This window comes from Heloderma suspectum, chromosome 2 (genome assembly GCF_057233095.1).
Source record: "Heloderma suspectum isolate Gila_16-S chromosome 2, 16-S_ref, whole genome shotgun sequence".
Taxonomy (NCBI): Eukaryota; Metazoa; Chordata; class Lepidosauria; order Squamata; family Helodermatidae; genus Heloderma; species Heloderma suspectum.
The window spans coordinates 15,620,868-15,636,313 of record NC_139459.1 but is presented as its reverse complement, the minus strand read 5'-3'; the positions used below and the strand labels follow the sequence as shown (position 1 = coordinate 15,636,313).

Here is a 15,446-nt window from a genome sequence, read left to right as displayed (position 1 = left end):
ACTGCCTCACCTGGTTTTGATGAAAAAGAGAGGTAGAGCTGGGTGTCATCTGCATATTGATGGCACCTCAGCCCACACCTCCGGATAACCTCCCCCAGCGGTTTCATGTAGATGTTAAACAGCATGGGGGATAAAATAGAGCCCTGTGGAACCCCATGGCACAATTGCCATGGCACAGAGCAATAATCCCCCAGCACCACCTTCTGGAATCGGCCATCCAAGACTTCAGATTGGAGGAGGGGGACATTATTTTTAATGGTATCTCATGTAACTTCCCTGCAGATAAAACAACAGCAACCTAAACGCTAATACATCATGGGGAACGGCTGTGGCCTAGCCTGCTCCCTGATGCATTTGCCTTCTACTTGAAAGGAGTTATTTATGTAGGGGAGCATTTATAAATGTGATCCACCATTTACAGTGGTATAGCCCATTCTACCACCTCCTTCTACCACTTTAGAACTCTACCACCTCATTTTGCATAATGAGGTGGTGTAGTGGTTGGAGAAGGATGGGGGGAGACCTAGGTTCAAATCCTCCCTCAGCCATGAAGCTCACTGGGCTACCTTGGCTCTCCTAGTCTAGCCTCCCTCTCAAGGTTGCTATGAAGATAAAGGCGGGGGGTACGTATGATGCTCTGAGTTTCTTGAAAGGTAGGATGATGATAATGATGGTGATATTGCCTGGGGATGGTGGGAATTGTAGCCCAATACATCTAGAACACCAGGCTGGGGAAAGCTGTTCTGAAGTGTAGTGGAAGTTGTTCAGTGCACGTTTGGCTATATATTGTTTAAAGTATATGTTTGTCTGTCATTTGGTATAAAGTTCAGATCAGCTCTGCCTTTTTATTTTAAAAGAGAATTGGCTGAAATGGAATAGCACAGCATGCTGCTAGAGGCAGGGCAGAAACCCAAAAGCATTTATTCACGTTTCACTTTAAGACGAGTTGAGTTGGTTAGTGAACATACACTCTGTGTGCACGTTGTACCAGTTTGTTAAATGGGCCCATTTTTGTCTAACATGTTGGCTTTGTGTATGGGAGCACCAAGTTCAAATTCTCCCCTCCACCCAAAGAAATGAGGACCGAGATTTTCAGAATACTGAAATCTATACCCAGTACAATAGCACATGAAAAAAGGGCTTGCGTAATATACCATCTTCCGTGGTCGTCTTCAACCTTCCCCAACCTGGTGCCCTCCGGATGCTTTGGACTACAACTCTCAGCATTCCTGACTATTACCTATGCAGGTTGGGGCTGATGGGAGTTGAAGTCCAAAATATCTAGAGGCCATCAAGTTGGGGAAAGTTAGTCTACTATCTACCTATTATCTATTTAAAGATCTATTGATGTGTTTTTAAATTTCTAAAGCAAGAATGCATGCTCAGGATCTCTCAAGGGTTAAGGTTTAACCGATCTTTGTTAAGCGATCTCGGGTTTGTGCACTTCCATAGCAAGGGCAAAGCGCTGTTTAGATGGCAGAAGACAAGGCAAGAACCTGCATTTCTTTTAGAAGAGGGAGGGAAAGTCTTTCCAAAGAACACAGCTCACTTGTGGGAAGAACAGAGCATTAAAACAGGGTGCTGGCTTCCTCTACATACCGTGAGGGCTTTAGTACAGGTGGACAGGCAGGGCAGGGTGCCAAATTCTTTTGGTTTACGGGGAGTGGTGGGAGGGAATCCTCTGAACCGCTCCTAGAAGGGCTTAACTTTCCTCTTTCATATGAGGGACACGCTGCTACATTCTGCTCCAGACACTCGGGGAGAATGACTATTTTGCCGATGTCGTCTTAAAACAGCGTGGCAGATTTTACGCTCCTAGGCATACCAGGCAAAAGAAGAAGAGTTGCTGAGGTATGTTGGTCTGTCTCCCATTCCCTGGCTGTTTTCCTGAAAGGATAGTTGGAGTTTATTCCTTTTGATGCTTCCAAGTTTATTTAATCACAAGGAAGCATCCTGTCTTCTGTGTGCAGAGGCTGATTTGTTTAATTTTTTTTTTAACGTCTTAACTCCAGTCTGCCTGGAGTGCCGTAGTATGTTTCAGTTACAGTCTATCACAGTCATCATGTTTCATAAATTGCTGTTCAAAGGAGAAGCTGATAGTCTCCTTTTTTGATTTGCTTCTAAAATTCTTCCCAAACACTGGCGTCTTGCCCAGAAGCCAACCCCATGTTTATAGTAACATCTCAAATTTGTGCACATTTTTTGCAAGCTGGATTTGAAGTTTAATTTTTTAACTGGTAGGGGGCACTGGGAAGATGTTGTCATTGTAGTATCTTATGTTTGTGTTGTATAGTGGTTTTTGGCAGATTGGATTTTTGTATGTGTCGGCTGTATTTGACAAGCAGATTTTCACTTTCAGTGTTGTTTAAATCTCCTTTTGCATCGGGCTGGATTGGTGGATCTTATTAAGGATTTACATTTGCTGCTGACTTATGAATTAACAACTGTGTTGAGCAAAAACTCACCTGGAATTTAATGCTGTTGCTGCTACTCTGTGCTGTCGTTTTAAAGCTGCTAAAAGCATTTGGTCCTACGGTTCCCAGGGAAGACATCTGTCATTATGTGTGGAAAACAAGAAACTATCTTATAACCGTGATGTCATTGTGATGTGCAACTCAGGTTGGAATACCCTGTGAATAGCTTTGTGTAACTTTTGTGTGTGACTTTCTTTGCAAATTGGATCCTAGGAAACAAATGAGGGACTCCAGAGCCCCTGCTTTTTCTCTGCTATGTCTGCCTGCTCAGAAGTAAGTCCCACTGAATTCAATGGGAATTACTTTCTGGTAAGAGTGCATAGGATCACATCCTTCGTTTGTTGCTTTTGAAGCATTCTCCAACAATCCTCTCGTGCATCATAGTGAAAGGGATGCCTATACCTGCTGGTGTGGAATGGCAACCGTAGCTACACACTCGACAATCCATCGCTGTAACATTTTGCTTGCAATAGCTGAGATCTTGGTTGAGGCCAGAATGTATAATTTCACTCTTTTACTTCTGTAGAATACCTGGAAAAGTCATCTGTTTGATACCCATTCAGGGATATCGTGTTTGCTCAGCTTCTTGTTTTAGTAAAGAGCAGCTACAATATAAGCAATCTAATGGGAGTTTTATTGCATGGAGTACAGTTTATTTAAACTATCCATCGATGGCGGATTTTGGGTTTCTTTAAATCATGCCAAGGTTAAGGATACTGACCTCTTTGTCATCTTGTCTGTCTGTGTTCTCTTGAAGTTTCTGAGAAGCGACTGTCGCGTGAATGTCTGCTAGCGTATTATTTTTCCACTTATCTGATGGAATGGTGGTATCTTAAATAGGTAAAAATTTATCTTGTTTGTATACCACCGCCCCCCTGCTTTGTCCAAAGACCTCAGGTCACTCTACAAGGGGTTATTTAAGGCTGTGCAAAACTCAGATAAAAAATGTTACTACTCGTTTCAAGGCTCCTATCAAAATTCCACCACTGTTTCGGCTGAGAACTTCCTCTTTAGGCAAAATTCAGTGATGACCTAGGGGCCTGCAGGAAGCAGAACCACCATCCCCTCCTTGAGAATTTTCTCTAGTGTTATCAGAACTCTTTTAGTTTTCTTGGAAATTCCTCACATCTTTCATGTTAGGAAATAACCCAGATCCGCTTTGAATTTTGCTTTCGGCAAAATTTCAGTGGCAATTCTAGGTTATCTCTTATTTTACGAGAAATTGGTTCACATCATAGAATGATGGTGGGCAAACCAAATAAGCAAGACTTTTATTCATTTATGTATTTATTTCTTGTTGTTCTTGCTTTTACAGTGTCATCACTATACATGCTTTTTTTTAATAGAGTAATATAAACGAAGAGTGTTCAATGTCCAAAGCATTTACACTTAACATTTGTAAGGGGTGGGGAGGAGAGACAACAGGAGATCAGAGGAAGAAGGCAGTGTAACAAGGGGCAAGTGTGAGCATATAGTTTCACGCACATAGTCTTTGATGGATTGGTGCTCTGGATGAAAGAATTAAGCCAAACTCTGGCACCATTCCCTGGCAAAGTTTTCACTTTCACAGTATGGATTCCCTTATAACCCTCAAATCATATTTTCCTCATGTAGGAATATCTTCCACTGCTAGGCAGGAGTTCAAGATTTGCCAGCACGTAGTACGGTTAGATACTGTGCCTATTAAATAAACTGAGAGCTTGTGTAGCTTTGTGGCTAAGATTAAGGCTGAGCTGGCAATCAAGGGCTTGGATCCGACGTTGGATCCAATGTCTGCAACGGGACTTCCCTCTCCTCTCCTCTCCCCTGCAGCTCCCATTGCACAACCAAATCTGTTCCGGAGGGTCCCCCAATCCTCCGGAGCAGATATGGGGAATGATCAAGGAGCTGCAGGGGGATGGGCTGATCCCTTTCACCTGCAGTTTCTCTTCCGCTGGCAGAACAACGTCATTGGATCTAACCCAAGAAGTCCCTGCTTCAAATCTCATCTCTACCATGAATTCACTAAGGGTGCAATCCTCTACACACCTTCCTAGGAGTAAATCTGATCAAACTTAATAAGACCTGCTTTTGATGAGTCATGCATAGGATTGCCCTGCAAGTGGCCTTAGGCAGGTCACTCTCTCAGCCTCAGCGCTCCCCCCTCCCATCTGCTGCATGGGTGTAATAATACCAGCCTGCCTTACAGTGTTGTTGTACAACGTTCAACAAGATAATGTATGTGAGGCGCTTTGAACATTCAAAAGTGCTATAGAAATGCTCATTGGTGTTAAATTACTACCGTTGGATGAACGATTGAAATTTGAACTGCGGTTTGTTCAGGTTTCTTGATATGTCTGTAGCAGAGGAAGCATTATTTTCTTAATACAAATCCATGTGTTCTCCTGCCCCCCACAAGCATAGCATTCAGGTTTGTGATAAAGCCAGTCGATTAGAGCTGCTGAAGCCCCGAGCAAGTTGTTCATGGCATTAACCCCATGGAGCTTGTTCATATCTCTCGATTTTGTCCAGAGGCCTCTTGCGGTACCTAATCACCTCTTGTCCGCTGTGTTCATGGCTGAGCAAAAGTCAGCATTTTCTCTCCACTGAGTGGCTGAAACCACATTGTAGCAATGAATTTCACCACAAACCTATCATACACCCTGGAGTCTTCGGTTTTGGTTATTGTTGATGCCTCATACTGGTCTCGAAAGGAGAATTTATTCTACTAAATTTAAATGCCCACTGTGTTTTGACAAATATGTCTTCTTCCAGGGAAATGGTTCTGGTTGGAACTTGGGAGACTTCCCTTTTGAGAACTAGAATTCCAACAGGGCACCTGTAGCACCTCAGCATTCTGTGGGTGCTAAACATGCTCAGTGTTGGACTGTTCCCCGCTCCTCCGACACACGCTCCCTCCCTGGGTTTTTCCTAAATATTTCTCTGTTGCAAAGCTGTTTTGGCTACATAGCCACCATAAGTCAGTGCCTGAGTTCACTATAATATATGCTGCACACACACACACATACACACACACACACACATTCTCCATGTCTCCAGTTTGGGCTGGCTGGCTGGCTGGCTGGCTTTCTTTCTTTCTTTCTTTCTTTCTTCCTGAACTTCACATCAGTCTGGCACCAAACAGCCTACCTGGTTATGCACATTTGCTTGATTTGAGTCATTTATTGAGGTTGCAGAACTTTTTCTTTCAACAGAACTTATTGTTGCTATTTTACTTCAGTGTACATAGTTGCAGCTGCAGGACTCAGTCAAGTCATACTGCCTTTCTGCTTGTCTCTTATTTGTCTTGCATGAACATGGACCAATGTCATTTACTGCTTGAGAATTTTAGCAGCCCCTTTGAAGACACATCTTGCAATATCTTTGTAATAAAGTAGTGCAGTAGAATGAGTTAACCAGAAGTAGGAATGTGTGAGAAATTTGCTCTGTTGAGGGTTTTTTTCTTCTTCTTTTTTTAACAGATTAACCCAGTTCACAGCACCCAGACCCAACTGCGGACCCAAACATAATTTGCAGGTGGAAATCAATATATTTCCAAGTTTGCGACATGTTCCACAAAACAAAAAGAAAAATGCATACATTTCCAAAATGTGCACAAACACACTTCAAGCAGTGGGTGTATGCATCCATAAGCATTTAAAAATGTGCACAAAATGTGCAGATTAACAAAAAAGTTTCCATACAGATTTTAAGAAAGAGTCACAAGCTTGTGCAGAAACAGAACAGAACTAGCTTGACCTCAAAAAAACAACAATCTTGGCAAGATTGAAGTTGACAGATTCATTCATTATATTTCTATACTGCCCCATAGTCAAAGCTCTCTTGGCAGTTCACAAAAATTAAAAACCATTAAAATACATTATATAAAGTATAAAACCATTCACGTAATGACATAGAACAAATAGCACACTCAACAACAACATATATCTAAAACAATTTAAAACCATCAGCAGGAGACAATCAAGAGACTCATTATACGCCTGAGAGAAGAAGGCAGTTTTAACCTGGTGCTGAAAAGATAACAATGTCAGAGCCAGGCAGGCCTCATCAGGGAGATTATTCCAGAAATGGGGACCACCACTGAGAAGGCTCTCTCCCTTGTTGCTTCCCTCTGAACTTCCCTCAGATCAGTCCATCTCTAACCAGACGTTCCTGTACGGATTCAGTAATGGTTCACCTGTTGCATTCCAGTATTTTCTGTGCTGCTGTCCCGACTTTTTTTAGAACTGATTGGTAGTGATTCCTTCCCCCAATCCTGCTTAAAATGCAATTGCAGTACCAGGCTATCCAGTGTGGACTAACAAAATGTGATTTTGGTTTTCAGGGCTGGAAAAGGAAGGAAAGGTTCTTCCTGTGCAAGCACCGAGTCGTTGCTGATTCCTAGAGGGACGCCGCTTTCACTGGCGTTTTCGTGGCAGACTATAGTGGGGTGGTTTGCCATTGCCTTCCCCAGTCATGACTACCTTTCCCCCAGCAAGCTGGGTACTCATTTTACCGACCTCAGAAGGATGGAAGGCTGAGTCAACCTGAGCCGGCTACCTGGGACCCAGCTTCCGCTGGGATCGAACTCAGGTCATGGGGAGAGTTTCGGTTGCAATCCTATGTTGTTAATTAGAAACTCCCTCCTTGCAGCTTCTGCCTCTGTAATTTCACTTCGTTCTACCCCGTACTTTACTGGTTTCATTTCATTAGTTTTATTGTTATTTTTTAATTGTGAAGTAGCAATTAAAAATAAAGCTACTGAGCGGAACACAGTAATTAATGCCTGCCTGCAAATAATAGGAACTTATTTACTGAGGCAATTCAGAGGAAGTTCACCAGTAATGCTACAGCCATGTAGAACAGGAAACAGTTAGAGGCAGACACCACAAAGGAGAAGCTTCTAATTAAACTTGCAGTAGACCTTCGTTGAATGAGGCATACTTCTAAGCAGAATTATAGGAGGTACTTGGGGGCATTGCTGGATAATATAGCGGTAACTTAAGTGCCATGTGGAATTTCTTTTTAACTCCACTTCCATTTGATTGTGAATAAGCAATGCCTTAGCAACACTAAAAGGCCCCAGCAAAGAAAAAATATGTTCACCACTACTAGCCAATTTTGAGTGAGCACTAAGCTCTTGCAACTGTGGTGAGCTTGTAGCATTTCAAATTTTTATCGTTTTGTTTTTATCAGGGTTGCTTTCAATTTGCACCTGTTCAACAATTTAATGGTGGAGTAAATTAGAAATTGAGATAAAATATATGCATAAATAGAGGAAAATATAGTATAGTATTTTATTTTTAACTGTTTGTAGACTGCCCAGAGAACATCCATTATCAGGTGTATTAACAATAAAACAAATAGATGGGTTGGAATTCAATTTCACACTTCACCATATGTTGAAAGACTGGGAAAATCCAGCCTTTTACCATTCTAACCAACTTGACTATGAATACCAAGAAGAGTTAAAACGTATTAAGACATAAGTTAATGTATGTTGTATTATTTTTGGAGGTGTACTCTTAGAACTCTTAGCTTTTATGTTACATTGGAATTTAATACAGTTTCAGTATAATACTTTATATTTTTAAAATTACTATTTTGGGGTTCAGTGGGATACAGATTTATCTAAATAAGTAAATAAACTCCAGTTCATTTGAATTTTGAACTTTCCTAATGCTCTGGTTACTCCTGAGACCCTTTGGGATCAGGATTTGTTTACTCAGGAACAACAAGAAATTTAGATAACATTTTGACAAGTGCACCAGCCTTTATATATTGAGTTCTAATTGGAAGAGAATCCAGCATTTTACTACATCACTGCATGATCCCTTATGAACTTTTGATTACATTCCCAGGACCAGAATTTCCACATTTTCCTGAAATGTATGATTCATATATTATATAAGGAGAGATGGTGAGGAAAGACTGAAGTGGTTGAGATATGACATACAAGGAAAGATTGAAGTAGATTTTTAGAAGGCTTCGTAATACGGCTAAGCTAAAAGGGAGGTTGCTTTTTGAAAACAGTTGGCAGTGTCAAAAAGTGCTCCCCTTTTGATGATTTTTCAAGGGTTGCTCTGAAAGAGGGAGAAAGTGTTTACCCATTCTGAGTGAGGGCAATGGTTATCTAGGAAGCATTGCCCTCACTCTCAGTTGACTTCCTCTTCCCACCTCGTGGAATCATGTCACCAAATTTGATTGGCTTCATAGCGTTATGACACCATCAGTGGGATCCCCGATTAACTTGCAGTTGACTGCATGGATATTTCCAGGAATAAGAAGACCAAAGCAGTAGCAGAGAAGGGGATCAGCTGCAGTGAGAAGAAATGACAAAAAGGCCAAGCATTTGCATAATTTGGAGAGTTTCATGAACTATATTGAATCCCCCCCCCCAGTACTGCTTTGACTAAAAAATGAAAGTAGGCAAACATTTGATGGGTAGCCGCGGTGGCTAAGTTAGTGGTTAAGACGCTGAACTGCAGACCGGAAGGTCGGCAGGACAGCAGTTCGAGACCCGAGTGCCGCATGATGGAGTGAGCTCCCGTCTTCAGTCCCAGCTCCTGCCAACCTAGCAGTTCGAAAGCAAGAAATTGCAAGTAGATAAATAGGTACCAGGACAGGAAGGCCTGGCGTGCTATGGTCCATGGGGTCACGAAGAGTCGGACACGACTGAACGACTGAACAACAACAAATAGGTACCACTTCGGTGGGAAAGGTAACAGCGTTCCGTGCACCTCGGTGTTCAGTCATGTCGGCCACATGACCACGGAAGCGTCTTCGGACAGCGCTGGCTCTTCGGCTTAGAAATGGAGATGAGCACCACACCCTAGAGTCGGACACGACTGGTTGGGGACACCTTTTTAAACATTTGATAATAGTCTTCAGATGTAGGAATGGTTGCATTAAAAAGGGCAGGAATTGGTTGTTCTCCATGTCTGCTATGGTCAAGGCAAGCCCCTATTGGCTTGAACTACCACCAACAAAGATTTAGGCTGGACATAAGGAAGAAGGTTTATCTCTGAGTAGCTGAAGACTGGAAGGTGGTGTCAAGAAGTGTAATGGAATCTCCGTCATCACAGTTCTTTTAGAGCCAAGCTGCATGTTACACCCACCGTGGGTATGTTGATGAAAATAACCATCACCATGGTGAGTTGTCCACTCCCTCCCATGACATTTGGGTCCGCTCAACTTGCTCTGCCATCATGTTGTGAGTTTCCCCTGCCAGTGGCAGCCAGTAACATAACACAGCATCAGGAATATTGACAAAGTATCTGTGTGGTAGGGAGCACTCAAGATGTTACAGTAGGGAGGGAGATGTCCTATCCTGACCTTGAGCAGAAGCCCGCGGGGCACAAAGGAGTACTCGGCAAGGCAAGTGGGGATTGCAGAACCTCCAGACCAAACTAAACCAGTGGGGACCTTTTTGATAATCCTAGTGGCTGCCCAGAGGAGGTGGTGTTTGATCTGATTGTGGCTGTGGAGGGAAGGGATAATCCTCTTCTCCCAGCACCCTGTGTTCCTGATAACAATCACCCCCTTCATATCTGTAATTAACATGGCTGCATGCCTAACATGTAGTTTAGCTCTCAGAGAGTTCCAAGTGAGCAACTTGCACTTACAAAGAATAGGTGGTTCACAGATGCCTTATAACTCCCACAGTCCACATTACTCCTCCCCGGCTCCACCACCCCTGCCTGAGGACTGTGACTTTTACAGGGACAACTCCCTGGTCTGGAGGCTAGAGTGTCCGTGTCTCTCGGTGGCTCCTTGTTTGGCAAGAAGGTGCTTGTCTCCTTGGCTGAGTTGGGCTTGGGGTGGGACTCCTGGCTCACCGTACATGGGTTCACATACCATCCACCATCAGCCTCAGGCTTGGTATCATGAACCTAGCTGTGTTCTTCAGCCAGTGGTCTGGTGGCCCTGAACTCAATGGGCTCATCCTCCTCCATTTCTGAGCCTTGGCTGTTGCTTGATGCTGGGGCCATGACAGGGGAGAACTCAGGGGACAACAGGTAAACCAGTGCCCAGGCTGTACTGCAAAAGGAGGTTGGGGGATGTTGACCTGGTGTTGAATGGGGTATGGCTACCCTTGACCGCAGCTTGGGGGTCATCTTAGACTCCCAGCTGTCCACGGAGGCTCAGGTGTCAGCTGTGAGCTGGACAGCGCCGTACGAACGCCATCTGATACGGCGGCTGCGCCCCTACCTTCCCGACCATCTGCTCCCATCGGTAGTACATGCCCTGGTCTCCTCTCGTTTAGACTACTGTAATGCGCTCTACGTGGGGTTACCCTTGAAGACGGTTCGGAAGCTGCAGCTGGTACAGAACGCGGAGGCTCGCCTGATTAAAGGCAGCCGCCAGCGAGATCACATCACTCCAGTGCTGAAGGAGCTGCACTGGTTACCAGTTGTTTTCCGGGCCAAATTCAAGGTGTTTGGGTTTGACCTTTAAAACCCTATACGGTTCCGGCCCAGCCTATCTCAAGGAGTGCCTCCAGCAACACCAGACAGGCCACTCAACAAGATCAGCCTCGGATGGCCTTCTCTCTGTCCCATCAGTCATGACAGCTAGACTGGTGAGGATGAGGGAGTGGGCCTTCTCTGTGGTGGCTCCCACTCTGTGGAACTCCCTCCCTAGGAGTTCTGCCATGCCCCCTCTTTAATGAGCTTCTGCCACGCATTAAAAACATGGTTGTTCAGGCAGGCATTTGAGGTGGGTTAGGGTAATTTTAGAAATGTGATGTTTTTAATGTAGAATGTTATTGTTTTGAACTGTTTTTATTGTTGTTCATCGCCCAGAGTGCGATGGCCAGAGTGACCAGCCAGATGGGCGATTAATAAATTTAATTAATTAATTAATACTTGAGACTGTAGGTGAGGGTGCACTTGACAGAATGTGATCCATACCAGCAATAAAAAAAACTCCTTCCACTTAAAAACTAGATGTTGGGAAGAAGGCCTAGCCTTCTCACCCATCCTCACATTCCATCTTCGAGCTGCAGTTGGTACACCCCAGAGTAGTGCTGAGCTGAAAGTTCACAGTCCCAAATGTTCAACAAAATTCAAGGGCAAAATGGTGAAAAAGGCCCATAAAATTGGGGTGGGGATTGGGTTGAAAGGATGTGAAATAAGTTAACGGTTTGTTGTGGGTGGTCTACTTGTTGTGATGCACTGTGTTTCCTTTTTGGCTTTTCTGTGCTTTTCTTGGTGTGCACCACTGCCGTTTAGAAATGGTGCTCCTCTCTTCCAGGTGATCACTTGTTACCAGCTGCCATGTTTAATTCACCATAATGGCCCTGGAATGATGCTGCATCATGATGTAGGTGTTGTTCTGAATGGCATTCTGGGGGAAGAAATGGTGGCCCCCACTTTTAGGACCACCATTTCCCCCTTGGAACGATGCGGTGTCATTCTGAGGGCATTTTGGGAGAAATAAATGTGGCAGCTGACCAATGTGAGGAGCTGCTGAGTGTGCATGCTCTGGTGAAATGCCCCCCCCCCCCCCGCTGAAATGGTGCTAGCCACAAATGCAGCAGTGAAATACCCATTCTCAGCCCTAGTCCAAACACAGGGTTACCACTTCATGGAGGGCTAGGCTCAGGTTAGTTAGCAGCGTTTGGTTGGATTAGTTTTGCTGGTGCAGCAAGCCTTTATCAACTAGAACAGGGGTGGGCAGAAAGTAGATCTCCAGATGTTTTGGACTTTAACTCCCAGAAGCCTCTGCCAGCATGGTCAGTGGTCAGGAGTGTTATGAGTTGAAATCCAGAACAACTGGAGACCTACTTTCTGTTCACCCCAGGACTAGAAGACCTCTTGAGGTCACTTCCAGCTATATATGGAAGGCAGGTAGTCACCACCTCCAATGAGGATGCTGCTTCATCCTTTGACCTAAGTAGTTCTAAGAAAGATTCCTGCTTTGGAGAAAGCAGCTGAACCTGATAAGTCAGGAAGTGTCTTTGAGAGGTATGCTTCCGTGATTCTAACCTCAATGTTTGCTTTTGAAATCGTTGATGTTTGAGGAAAATATTAAGCTCCTGCATCATATACATCTTTTAACGTCACTGTGTAATTTGACTTGGAATGGTAATAATAGCTTTTCGGATTTAAGCAGTTGTAGAGTGGTCAAGCTGACCCCAGGCTGAAGCCCAACACGTTGAACACACTGAAACCATTAATACTTAGCTCTGTGGGTGTAATTATAGGGGGGAAATGTCCCCTCCCATATTGCAGAGTGGGTGTGGGGGTATAATTAGTTTCCTCCCCCTGCCTACATCTTTTTAGCCCACAGTCACCATACATTCAGCTACTTGAAAATTTAGAAAAGAAGTGAAAGGGATAAGAGAGCAGGGGTGGCTGCCAGCCCCACCTGCATGCATTGATTTTAGAAAGGTTAAGCTACACTTACAAAACAACAAGCATCTATTTGTTTGCATGTTGCATTGCCTCAAATACATTGATGCTTTTTAGGGTTGGTGTACTCCAAATAGAATCATCTCACAAATCTTCTGAAACAGTGGTTTTCAAGCTGTGTTCTGGAGAATGCTTGGGTTTCTTGAAAGCTGGAATGGCAGACCAGTTCTCTCTGAAAGGTAATTGGTTCACCAGGACTGGACCTTAGGGGCAAAGTCCCAAGTCCCATAGCCCCGACACCCCCCCCCCCCAAATGACCATGTAGATAGTGGTATGTGATGAGACAGTGGCAAACAGGCCTGGTTATCAGCACCAGAGCTGCTACGAGTGTGATCAGGGCTGACACCGATCACTGGTTCATCCTTCCATTATTCTTAACGAAGCAGCAGAAGCAAACTCCATTTTATTCTTGTCGTCATGATGGTGCCATGATCTCAGTGAGTTTAAAATGAGAAATTCCACATGCTCAAGAGTATTTCTTTCTCTCTTTTTAAATCAGGGTTCAAAGAATCATAGAATCATAGAATAGTAGGGTTGGACGGGGCCTACAAGGCCATTGAGTCCAACCCCCTGCTCAATGCAGGAATCTAGGTCAGAGCATCCCTGACAGATGGCTGTCCAGCCTCATCTTGAATGCTTCCAGCGTGGGAGAGCCCACCACCTCCCTAGGTCATTGGTTCCATTGTTGTGTTGCTCTAACAGTCAGGTCGTTTTTCCAGATGTTCAGCCGGAATCTGGCTTCCTGTAACTTGAGCCCATTATTCTGTGTCCTGCACTCTGGGATGATGGAGAAGAGATCCTGGCCTTCTTCTCTGTGACAGCCTTTCAAGTACTTGAAGAGCGCTATCATATCTCCCCCCAGTCTTCTCTTCTCAAGGCTAAACATGCCCAGTTCTTTCAGTCTCTCTTCACAGGGCTTTGTTTCCAGTCCCCTGATCATCTTTGTTGCCCTCCTCTGAACCCTCTCCAGTTTGTCTGCATCCTTCTTAAAATGTGGTGCCCAGAACTGGACACAGTACTCCAGATGAGGCCTAACAAGTGCTGAGTAGAGGGGAACTAGTACTTCCCGGGATTTGTAAGCTATGCTTCTATGAATGCAGCCCAAAATAGTATTTGCCTTTTTTGCAGCCACATCACATTGTTGGCTCATATTCAGCTTGTGATCAACAACAATTCCAAGAGCCTTCTCGCTTGTAGTGTTTGTTGAGCTACGTATCCCCCATCTTGTAACTGTGCATTTGGTTTCTTTTTCCTAGGTGCAGAGCTTGGCATTTATCCCTATTAAATGTCATTCTGTTGTTTTCTGCCCAGCGCGCCAGTCTATCAAGATCACTTTGAATTTTGTTTCTGTCTTCCAAAGTATTAGCTATCCCGACCAATGTTGTGTCATCTGCAAATCTGATCAGCATTCCCTACACCTCCTCCTCCAAGTCATTATACAAATGTTGAAGAGCACTGGGCCCAGGATGGAGCCCTGTGGTACCCCTGACGGAGCCCTGTGGTACCCCGCTCGTTACCTCTCCCCAGCTTGAGAAGGTCCCATTGATAAGCACTCTTTGAGTCCGATTCTGTAGCCAACTGTGGATCCACCTGATCGTTGTTCCACCTAGCCCACTTTGAGCTAGTTTGCTTATCAGGATATCATGGGGCACTTTGTCGAAAGCTTTGCTGCTTCATAACAGAAGTAATACACATAACAGAAGTGCTTCATAACAGAAGTAATACACATGGCCATCTAAAGAGGGCCCCCATAAAACCATTCAGTCCAGGTTTTAAAATTACCTCACTGCACCGTTGATCTTCCTTTGCAATGTACACATACAGCCGAAGTGTTCAGCGTGTTGAGGTGCTTTTTCTCAGTTTATGTGGGGCAACAGTTTGGCCCAACAGGATTGTTGTTCAATGCACTGTAAGTTTGCTCTAGAACGTTCCCAGAATCCAGCACACAATGGTTCCTTTATAGAAATTACCATGCGAACAGCGTTCCCCAAAGGTGGAAAGTTTGAAAACCACGATTCAAAAAAGATTCTGAGTGTCAGACTTTTGCTGAATTTCCAAGGGGACAGGGTTCCACAGCTGTGGGGTATAGCCACTGAGAAACTGCCATTTTATTTGGCGTTCAAATTTGGTACATAAATTACAGAGTCAAGAGGGTATTTATGGTTGATCTTAATAGTTGTGTCAGGACATACACAGGACCGGTCCAAGACATTTTGCTGCTAGGGTGGAACAGCCAAAGGCACTTTACCCCAAATCAAAATGTCTAGCCAATAGTACCTAAGGCCAGCCAAGTTAATCCCATAAGTGCCTCTCCCCACTTCCTAGCACTAAAAATACAATATTAATAAAGTTGGCTGCCCTTTCATGCTACCCAAAATTGGCTGTCTGAGGCAACTGCCTCACTGTGCCTAATGGCAGGGCCAGCCCTGAACAGAGAGGCTGTCTCTTCTCTCATAGGTGTGTTGGGCCTAAGCAGTTTAAGGCTTTCTTGGGCCAAATCAGCACTTTTGAGTTGTGCCTACAAGGCAATTGGAAATCAGTTTAGATGCTGAAGCACTGGAGACATGTTGCCATGTTA

At 44.2% G+C, this 15,446-nt stretch overlaps 1 protein-coding gene across 1 annotated transcript in view; it reads left to right on the top strand.

The window, feature by feature from the left end:
* The first annotated feature begins 1,448 nt into the window (after positions 1-1,448).
* ZBTB7C (zinc finger and BTB domain containing 7C) overlaps positions 1,449-15,446 on the top strand; it is a 106,953-nt gene continuing 92,955 nt past the window's right edge. Inside the window, exon 1 of the mRNA XM_084832884.1 lies at positions 1,449-1,851. The gene's annotated coding sequence lies outside the window, so the exon portion shown is untranslated. The remainder of the gene's footprint in view (positions 1,852-15,446) is intronic.